Consider the following 11,423-nt stretch of genomic DNA (forward strand, 5'->3'; position numbering starts at 1 on the left):
GGAGAGACCGTGGAGCACAAGCACATCATGTCCCCAAAGACTAGTTGATTATCAAGGGTGAATGAGAGCTTGCAAGGACTCACCCCTGCCAACTCCATGGATTCTGCTTGGGAATCAGAAGATCTGATAAGCCCAAAATCTGGAACTCGCACTGCTGACTCCTATGCCAGGCTGTTCAGGCCCTCAAAGATAAAAGTCATCCATTTCCAAGAAGTTAGGGAACTTGCGACTTGACAGGGATGTCTACTTTGCCTGCCATGAGGAGCTCTCAGCAGCACACTCACTGCTCTTGGCTGGGCCTTTTCCTATGACCCTCCACATTTGCTTGTTTGCCTGAAACCTAATCCTTCCTTTTTGAACTCTTGCTGGGAATGGAGCTATCCCTCCCAGGAGCTCCCAGAGAGGGTGGCCCAGGTGAAGGCATTGGGGAGGGAGCATTGGGTTCTACACTAGATATTCTCTACTTGCCCCTCCGACTATAGTCTCTGCCCTTGTCTATGCTGGGCCCTGGAGGGCTGAGCCCTGTGAGCTGCCCCCTTACTCTTTCTTCTGTGCTCTCTGAGTTCTGCCTAAGAGCAGCCACCAGCAGATCAGGGTGCAGGAGTGAGAGTGGAGAATGTGCTGATTCTCCCTGCTCTCTCCCTGTCTGGACACAGCTTAGCAATGGCTGCAGGGGTCCTCTGCCAGCAGTGCCTGCCAGGCATCCTTCCCCAAAGTCCCAGTTCCAATAGTGTGGGTAGCACCTCGCCTCTTCTGAAGGTGCTGACAGCTTCCCACTGTGCATGTCCCAGGTCTTGGAGGGAATGGCTGGTATTCCTGAGAAGGGCACTTTAAAGCTGAAACTTTGGAATCAGGAAGATCGGAATTAAAATCCTGGTTCCATCACATAGCTTTGGTTTAACCTTGAACAGAGGGCTAAGCACCAGTTTCTCCACATGTAACTTGTAGAAGAAGTTGCCAGTGTTTTGGTAGGTTGCTTAGGCCTACGCTTGGCATCTGGTAGGGGCTCATTAGTGCTAACCTTTTCTTCTCCAGTTTGGAAGCTGGGCAGCTCCTTTTGCTCCCGTAACTGCTCTGGGCTGAGTGGGGCTGGGCTGGGCAGTGTTTTAGGGTGATTTGTGACAGAGATTTGACCTCTTAGGTCTTAGCTTTCTCTCTTTACAGCCTGATGGAAGACCTTATGTCTTCAATAGCACAAGAGGGTGGGCCTAGAAGAACTCCAAGACCCATACGTGACCTGAACGACCACGATGCATTTCTAGACTTGAAACTGAGGTCTCCTGATGCCAGGTTAGTGCTCCTTGCTGCTTCGCTGTACCACAGGTTGGTATAACTATCTTCTGAACATAATGCTCATTTCTGCCTCCATAACTCTGCTTCGATTCTCCTGCATGTGGAATGCCACATACATGCTCCCTCTGCTGCCTCCCAAAATCACACCCAAATTTTAAAGCCAAGCTACACCACCATACTTTAAAATTTTAATAGTGGAAAGAACCTGGGGTTTGGCATCAGTTATACTGAGGCTTAATCCTTGGGTCTGTCTTGCTGTCAGTTCCACTCCCCCTCTCCAAAGGTGGCAAATGCCCAATGGGGGTACATGGTGGAGGGCGCCATGCTGCCGCTGAGAGGAGTTACTCATGGGCCTGCCCCCTGCCCTCCCATTCTTGAAAGCTCTGAGGGAGGGTCTTTTCGTCACTCTTTCTTCTCATTCAAATGGATTGGGGCTAGAGACTTGTATCTTCCCCAGTTCTTCTGTGCCCACTGCTGGAGAGCTTTTGGTCAGAAGAGTTTCAGATCTAAACCAAAAGGGTTGGGTGTGGTGGCTCATGCCTGTAATCCCAGCACTTTGAGAGGCTGAGGCGGGCGCGTAATTTGAGGCCGAGAATTCAAGAACAGCCTGGCCAACATGGCGAAACCCTGTTTCTACTAAAAATACAAAAATAGCTGGGCATGGTGATGCATGCCTCTAATCCCATCTACTTGGGAGGCTGAGGCATGCGAATCGCTTGAACCTAGGAGGTGGAGGTTGCCTTGAGTGGAGATTGCGTCACTGCGCTACAGTCTAGGTGATACGGGGAGACTCTCTCAAAAAAGAAAAAAAAAAAACAAACGTAAACCTAACGGAAATCATGAGAAATGCAGATTTTCCCCTTAGAGGGAAAGGTTTCTACCGTATAAGCCGCCCCTAACTCATGAGTTCTCCAAAGCTCTCCAGCGTGGGGCTAAGACGAGCTTAGATTTTGGTGTCTGAGGGACTGGGGTTTGCATCCTGGCCTCAACTCTGACAATCTACATGACCCTGGATATGTTGTTTTTTTCCCCATGGCATCAAGTAAAAATGGGTAAAATATTACTTATCTCATGGGGCTGCTGTAGAATTAAACGAGGTGATGACTTTGCAGTAATAACTCAGAATTTGACATAGAAGATGGCTTTGGTCCTGTGAGCTACAGGTCTGGAGGCAGGGCTGCCTCTGTGTAATCTTGGACACTCTTTGATCCCATCTCCAACACTTGCCTCCTGCTCTGCTAGCTTTGTGGAATGTGGCCTGTGGATCCATATTTCACTTCAGGGCTGCACCAGGGTTCCCTGTTTTTGTCCCAGTGTAAGTTCTGAAAGGGCAGAGCAAATAGGAGGAAGTGAAGGGAACTAATTGGAGTAATTTCTTTACTGCTTTATGCTTTGGTTTACTCATATGTAAAAATTTTTGTTTTTTGTTTGGTAAGAAACAAACACGTTAATGTAAATTAAGTGTTTAGAACAATGTCTGGTGCAAAGTAATTGCTCAGTAATGGTTAGCTATTATTTACTTATTTATTTGGCACTTACTGTGAATTTGTCACTATGCTAAGTCCTGAGGATACAAAATGGGAAAGATCTAATTCCTGTCCTGAGTTTCATGTTGGAGATAAAGTAAATAACTAGAGTAACTCATTGTGTTATAGACAATGCAAGAAATTAGAATCAGTAGTTCTCACCAATAATAGGGCATTAACTCTGCAACATTTATTTCATTTATATACTGGAATATTTTGTGTATTTAAGAAGAAAACAAATCTATGTGAAAACTGTTCATAATACAGATTTAAGAGAAAAAGACAGATGATAACCAGCAGAGTATGATCTCATAGAAATTGAAAAATAAAAAGACAAAAAAACTGGAAAAACAGACTGTTAGTAGTTACCTTTGCAGTCAATTTTTTCCTAAAATTTTCTTCTTACATTTTTCTGTAATGATCATGTATAACTTTTGTAGCAAAATGAAAAATTCTTTGAAAGCAAGAAGGAAACACTATAGTGTCTCCAGTTTAGAGGGAAGATATGTTACTGTCTATTGAAGAAATGAAGGCTGTGATGAGAGAAGATGGACATAATCAATTCATAAAAATTCAAAAATAGATGTTTACAGCAGAAAAAAAACAGTCTCACCAAAAAGGAAATCAACACGATGGGAAAAGACATTAGGTAGAAAATATTCCGAAAAAATTCCAATCCTGCACATTTAAGACTGATTCCTTATAATAAGAGGAGTCTGATATCGATGTTGATGGTCGGCACATAGGGAAATAAATGCATCTCCAATTTGGTTAATGGAAGAACTTTCTAGCAATGAAAGAAATGAGCCTGAGAACAACTGTAGGATATCTCACAGTAAAAAAAAATACGGAAATAATAAAGTCACATAATAAAATCACAGTAAAAAGGAGAAATCACAGAACGCAAGGCCAGGAAAGCCACGGCTGTGCTGGAGGTCGACAGCAGGTGTCCGTTCTGACTGCTGCATGCTCATGCTCTATTGGGTGCCAATATTTTAAATAACCCCTCTAGAAACACATGTGTTCATACACACTGGTATGATATGCAAATTGGGCCTTATCTTCTGGAGAGAAATCTGGCAATATTGTAAGAAGAGCCATAACATTACTTACAATATTATTTTTCTCCATTGTCGCACTCTTGAAAAACACTCACTAAAGAACTAATATTAAGAGAAAAAAAGATGCCCACAATAATGCTGTTTATGTTAGCAAGCATTGAAAACTATCTGATGTCTACTCGTAGGGACATGGCATATTTTCATAACACCACATATCCATCAGGGTTGTTTGCAATGCCCTCTTCATATCTGAGTTCTCATGCAGTCCCACCAGTGGGTGCATATTGTCATTCTGACTTTGTGGTAGATCTATGTGACATGCCAAGGTTACTCAGAGTTCAGTTTCTGCTCTACCACTTCTTCAGGGGCACAGTCCACAGCTCTTCCCATAGCTTGTGGCTGCATGTTTATGATGCCACATCCAAGGACTTTGTTTCCTGCTGAGTTTCAGTCACCTACAACCCATAGTAGGCATCCAGTAAACATTTGGTGGATGAATGAGTTAATATGATGAAATACACTTAAGTCAGTAGACGTGACCATTGAGAACCACGTTAATGCAGGAATGGTGAATGTAAAAATGAGAACATGGTGTTGAGTGTGACAAAGCACACATATTACATGACTGCTCCACACTGGATGTGCACAAAGACGGAGGAAATCGCTCACCTCACAGGGACTAAGTTCCACAGGAAAGAGAACGTAAGTGCTTATGTTTTAAGGACAGAGGAAGTGCTGTCCACCAGGGAAGAGCCTGTCTCCTGGCTGGCAAAGTCCTTGCTCTTAAATTATCAGTGGTTGATATGGTACAAGGGCTAAGATAAAACCTGATGAGATCTGCAGGTGTTTGACTTCCCAAGAGCTGTCGCTCTGATGCATTTTTGTGCTTGAAACAACTCCAGAGTGAAGATGGGATGTACAAAGACTTGTGTGGATACACTTTGTATTAGCCAGGATTCTCCAGAGGGACAGAACGAATAGGATATATGTCTGTACGAAAGGGAGTGTATAGGGGAGAACTGGCTCACATGATCAGAAGGCAAAGTCTCATGAAGGGCTGTCTGCAAGCTGGGGAAGAAAGAAGCAAGTAGTGGCTCAGTCCAAAAGCCTCAAAAGCAGGGAAGCTGACAGTGCAGCCTTCAGTCTGTGGCCCAAGGCCTGAGTGCCCCTGGCAAACCACTGATGTAAATCAAGAGTCCAAAGGCCAAAGAACCTGCAGCCTTCCAAGGGCATCAGAGGAAGAGAAGGAAGCATCCAGCATGGGAGAAAGATGAAACCAAAAGACCCAGCAAGCCAGCTATTCCCTCTTCTGCCTGCTTTGTTCTAGCCATGCAGACAGACGATTAAATGGTGCCCATCCACATTGAGGGTGGGTCTTCCTCTTCCAGGCCACTGACTCAAATGTCAATCTCCTCTGTCAACACCCTCACAGACAACACCCACAAACAATACTTTACCAGCTGTCTAGGCATCCTTCAGTCCAATCAAGTTGACACTTAATAGTAACCATCACACACCTATAGGCTGTCAAGGGCTGTGATAAACACTGCCTGGAGGGTTGTGGAACAATCCTCAGAGAGAATAGCTTTGTGCAGGATCTTGAGGATATGGAGGAGTGGATGTGTTCATGCACAAGTGTGTGTGTATGGGATACACAAACATGTCATATACTATACATATATATGCCTTTCCTCCCTCTATCTTTCTCTATATATCTATATATATGGCAATAAGTGTTTTGAGTTGGGGGAAAGTCTTAGCTTTTAAACACAGGGACAGGGATTGAAAACAGAACCCTGATCTAGGAGTTTGCCAGTGCTCAGGACAGTGGAGTTAGAGGAAGGTGTTCTTGTCCCAGCTTTTAGGCCAGAGACAAAAGGTAGTCTCAGCTCGTTAAGTAAGGATGGCCCTGGATCTGTAGGGAAGAACCAGAAAGGGGAAGGGGGTCAGAACTAATCAGCTCATATGGCTCCGGGCTTCACAGTACCATTCCTGGTCATCCTTTGTGTGTGCAGCAACAAAGGTCAGCCTTTGTTTTGCTCTCTGGGTGACTCCTGTCCTCCATGCCACCCTCCATGGAACCTGCTGAAGCAGAGCCTCAAAGTCAGGGTCACCTGGGCATGTATTCACAGCCACTTCTTCTGGGTTCTCTGTTGTGTGGCCTGGGTCGGGCAGGGTCTTGGCACCCCGTCACTGCACTTGCTCATCTGCAGCATCTCGGGCCTGTGCTCACTGTTCGCGGTGTTAGTCCTGAATCACTCACCGCAACTCACTTGCCTCGTGCTGCCCAATCTTACTTCAGTTGTCCTGATGACTAATGTGGTTACTTGCTCTCAGTTTTTAATTGTTTTGGTTTGTATTCGGTACATGCTGTTGTTGTCTTATGGGTTTTGTCTCCTCTTAGTGATGATGATGATGATGATGATGATACCTATTCGGTGATAATGATTCCTCACTCTCTATCCCAGCAATACAATGAAGAATGTCTTATGCACATTTTCTCTGACCCAGCCCTGGGCTCCTACTATCATGGGGCAGGGATGACTCAGACTCTGCTGATCTCAGCTTTGCAGATGCGATCTGGACAATTTCCCTGCCTGGGAGCAGGATGGGAGCAAAATAGATGGAAGCAGTAGACATATGACACTCTTTGTGAGGTGTCAGCTCCAGGCTCTTTGTGGGGTTGGAGACTTTCTTGTACCTTCTGCATATTCCCTGCTTTTCTGCAGCACTCCCAGCAACCTCTTTTCACTGGGGCGGAGAGAACCATGGTGATGGTATTGAAGGGATTGGATTCTGTCTGTAGCTCATCAGGGTCATGTGTGGGATAGAGGCCACGCATGAAAATCAGCCCGCTTGTTTTGTAGTGAATGTCTGTGGTTTGCATTCCCAGCCATCATTCCCTCTTCTGGCAATAGCCTCACTCCCATCTATGTATTGCTCTCAGTTGGTGTGTTTGGGGTGGGCTCCAAGGTGACTCTATGAGCTAAACCCAGATTTGTAGCCTGCCATTGTATCCCCCACTGTGACCACAATGAGTGGGCCAGGGGCCCATCCCTGAATTGGTCAGAGCCAATGAGATGCCAGAAGACTTTCAATGGAATTGTTGAGAAAGAGGCAGTGTTTTTTCCCACTGCATGTGCCATGTCCATCCACAACCTGGGGCACCATGGAAGATGGAAGAACTCTGAAAGAGGAAAAGAAATGGAGCCCTAATGACACCAATTGAGTCCTTAATCTAGTTGTGTGTGAAGTGAGACCTATCTCTAGACTTTTAAAAAATTTCATGAGCCAATACATTCCCGTTCTTTTAATTAGGCCAATCTGAGTTGAGTTTTCTGTCACTTACAACAAGGAAGTCCTGACAGATATAGTCCTGTGACCTTTGGGTCAAAGTCACCTCATCAATATGCTCAAAGATTGCGTGAATTTGAAGTGAGTTTCTTTGTTTTGCTTCTTTAGTTGGGTGTCACTTTGTCCTTGTGTTATGATCAACTTTCTAATTCAAACTAAGTTGACACTGCCTTAAACAGTTCTTTGAACTTATCTAGAGTCCATCAAACCAAGGTCAGAAACCCATAACCCACATGCTGTCCTATGGGGGCCAACAGGTCAAGTATATAAGATTACTTGGAACAACTCCTTGGGAGGGTGGGAGGAACTTTCAGTTATCCATCAATTTCTGGGATTCTCTTATGTTACTGGATAGGAGGTAGAGGACTTCTGACCATCTGGGCTTCCAGTCTCGGGGTCCAACTTACCATTTGCATGTTTCTAAAGAGGACAGAGCAGTTGTTCTCACAACTATTTCCTGGCTCTGCAAATAGTACAACGCCATCATTGTCCCAGAGGCATGACCCAAATCCTGGCTGTCCTATAACAGGAGTTGTTGCCACCAAGTGACTTATTTCATGGTGAAACCTTCCAGAAATGGGTTTAGACATTGTTGGAATGTGTATGTATTTTTGTGCATTGCATTTTGGGGACATTATTTGATCTAGTTGGCAAAGTGAAGCCAGATGAGCTGAGAGCATAGGTCATTTGGGCTGCCAGCTTTCTGCACTTAAATATTCTGCTTTATTCCCCTCACATTTCTATAGAAGTTCAGCTTTCAAAACTATGCAACAGTATTTGAGCACAAAACTCTGTAAATGCCAATAATCTCTGTAAATCATCTATGTGTGTACATGAATCCAGTGAAAAATAAAGGAGCATTGTGGTCAAATGTGTGGACCCTGAAGTCTGCACACCTGTGTTCCTCATTCACCTGAGGAATGAGGAATGTCTGTCTTGAGGAAGAGAGGAATGTTGGGGATCACATTTCTTTTGTCTTTCCAAAACCAGCTGGGGTGTCACTGGCTCACCAAATTCCTCCATGTTTCCCATTTACAGTCTTTTTGGGCTGCTTCATCACACCATGAAAGGGGATGTATTCTGGATCCTTGTCTTACCATATTATTTGATTATTTATTATTTTTTGGTCTATGTAAGCCTTTCCTCCCTCTCTAGCCTGAAAGTGCTGGGTGGGTCAAGGCTGTGCCTATCCTGCTCCCCACTCGAGGTCTAGCACAGTGCCTACATGTCGAGGGTGTTGGGTACGGTCTTGTTGACCCTTGGGCCTTTGCTGCTATGGTGATGGGGTTGGCCAGTAGGTGTGAGGGAAGAGCCTGAGGGCAGAAGTTAGGGATGGGAGGAGAGGTGTGGGTGGGGTGGCCCAGGGAGTGGGGGTTCAGTGAAATAAGGAGGCTAGAACCTTGCTTCTTTGTACGAGGAAGGTTCATGTGGCCCATTAGCTTCACTGAGAATGGTCCTGGATTCATGGCTTGAGGGGGAGCTAGAGACCTGGAAGCAACCACGGCCATTTAACCAAGGTCCATTGCCCTGGTGATGTGGGGTCCTTCCCCTGGGCCAACTCTTCTGTTGGGCCAGTTCTGTTAGGTGGTCTGTGTCCTGCCCCATGGGGTCTGAAGGACATAGAGGGGCTAATGGCCAAAGAACTATGGGCAAAGGACTTGCCCTTGTTCTTCTTGGATGGGAAGCAAGGAGGACACCTGGAGTTGGTCCCTGATCCTCTGTTGTCTGCAGCCATAGCCTCAGGATCTCATGGAGGCAGGAAGACCTAGCCTTGCTCTCAAAGCAGCAGGCCCTTATTCCTACCACTTCTGCCTCAGCTCGCCCGCTGCGCCTCCTTGGGAGCCCCTCCTCAACCATAGCCCCCAACACATTGGCAGCATGCTCAATTGTTGACCAGGGAAGAAACTTACAGCTCACCAGAGGAGTGACCCTGCCCTTCCATTCCCCACCTGAGATGGTCTGGGGTCTCTTTCTGGATCCCAGATGTGCCTCTGTGTGTGTGTGTGTGTGTGTTTATGAGAGAGAGTTACTATAAAATTGGGGGCAGAGAACAAGTGGAAAGTCACAGAGAGCATTTCTTCCCTCTTGGGTGCCCCAGTCCCCAACCCTATGGAAGCCACCTGTCCTGGGCATGAGGAGGCTGGGAAGGGAGTACAGTACAGAGGGCACAGTGCTTCCAGGACTTCTGACCTCCAGGAGTGTACTTTTGGGAAAGGAACTCAAATGTACAGCAGCTTCTCTTGGGTTACCAAGTGTGTAGACTTGTATAGGCAGCTGGGCCTGGTCCCTGAGCCGAGCCCCAGGGGCTCTGACGCTCCTATTTACTGTCTTCCTGACTTGAGCACACCATCTCCCTTTCCACTGTCTCTACTTTTTCATCTGTAGAATGGGTATCCTACCACCTCACTCCAAAGGTAAGTCTAAGGAGACCACAGGTGAGGCAGCACTTTGCAAATTCTAATGTTCCTTGCCACAGTGCTGATGGACATGGTGGATGACAGAGCACAGGAGCCCCGCACTGAAGTGCTGGGGGTCTGCAGAAGGACAAGGAGGGACAGAAGAGGCTGCTCCAAGGAAGGGCATTTGGTTCCTACAAGAGTCTTGGATCTTTGTCTTCTTGCTCTGGGCCATAAGGAACCAGAGGTGCAGTCGGGCTTTGGGGTGGTGGATGCAGGCAGCTGCAGGGGATGGAAAAAACAGGCACCGTCCCTCATTGCCTCAGATTTATCCAGTTCTTTGTCCCTGGTCTCAGAGGGTTCCTTTCCAGACTATGTTGGGAACTACAGGGGCCCTTGGACCTTCAAGTGTGATTTTTTTTTTTTTTTTAATGGAAGTGGTTCTAGAGAACTCAGGAAGAAAACTGGCATCATAAAAATATGATGTGATGTGGCTAACAAGAAAGCATAACAGGCCTGGCTCTGCATGGCCTAATATAGCCTGGCATTCAAGCCCCAGCCAGGATGTAAATGGGGATTGGTAATTGAAAACACGAGAGGTCTCTCGGATGGGATGACGGAGAGCCTGCTGCGATCTCTGAGGCGGACATGCCAAGGGGATCTGAAAAGCGGCCCAAGGGGACTGTCCTGGGTTTCTAAGTGTGGGTGGGGTTGGGACCTGGATGAAGGCACCCCCCTGCAGCCTCCTGCCCACACTCTGCCTAGCGGGTCAGCATCGGACTGACCAGTTCAATTAGCCCTCATGGGGAGGAGTGGTGGGCTCAGCGCCACCAGAGATCATAAATTCCATCACCCTGACCTCTTGAGAGCAGAGTGGACCAACCTCTCCATTCCCCTGCCCTGCCAGCATCCTGGCTAGCTGGTTTTGGCCCTACATGGACTCTGAGAGAACATGGCCCAGTCCTCCCCCTCAGACAGCGGATTGACGCCAACTTCGAGTGTGGAAGCATCATGGGGGCAATGCCAGACACTTTTTCTTCCTCATCCTCTCTCCTCCTGCAAAGACACAGATCCATGAGTCAGCCAAGAAGCTAAAGGACTCTGATGCTATTTGGTGCTGACTTGTGACTCAGGTCTGGGGAGGTAGAGGGGGCAGAATGTGGGAGAGGAGAAACAAGTTTGGGAGTGAGAATGGTTTCCCTGGGGCCACCTTGCCGGGTGACCAGTTCATCTCTGTTTGCCTTGGGCCTTCCTGGTTTTGGCACTGAAAGTCCCAAATCCCAGAAAACCTCTCAGTCCAGGGAGAACCAGGATGGTTGGTCATCCTTTCCCATCAAAACCTCTGAAGTCTGCTCCTATGGGAGCACCATCTCTGGATTGGTGTCCCACGTGACTCAGCCAAGGACCCAGAGCCTCCTGCTGGCAGAGCTAGGACTTGAATACAAATCCAGGGCTGTTTGCCCCCAGCCTGCATTACTCAGGTCCTTCCAGGAAGTGGGACACCTGGATCTCTCCAATGATCTTGGCCAAGGCCTTTCCCCAGGATGGAAGTGGTGGTGAAATACCCAAAAGAGGGAGGAGAGGGGTGAATGAGTCACCCTTGGAGATCAAAAAATAAGACCCTGCAGTTCACCCTAGCTCAGAGATGTGGGATCCCAAGAGGGGAAAGATGCGATCTCTGCCCTTAAGAAGTTCACATCCTTCTTAGAAAGGTGCAGTGGGCTTGCCTTTGGGTGCCTGGCTCAGGTGCCACTCAGTGCCACCTACACACACTCACCAGGAAAAAATAGACA

Source organism: Macaca mulatta, chromosome 9 (genome assembly GCF_049350105.2).
Source record: "Macaca mulatta isolate MMU2019108-1 chromosome 9, T2T-MMU8v2.0, whole genome shotgun sequence".
In the NCBI taxonomy this organism is placed as follows: Eukaryota; Metazoa; Chordata; class Mammalia; order Primates; family Cercopithecidae; genus Macaca; species Macaca mulatta.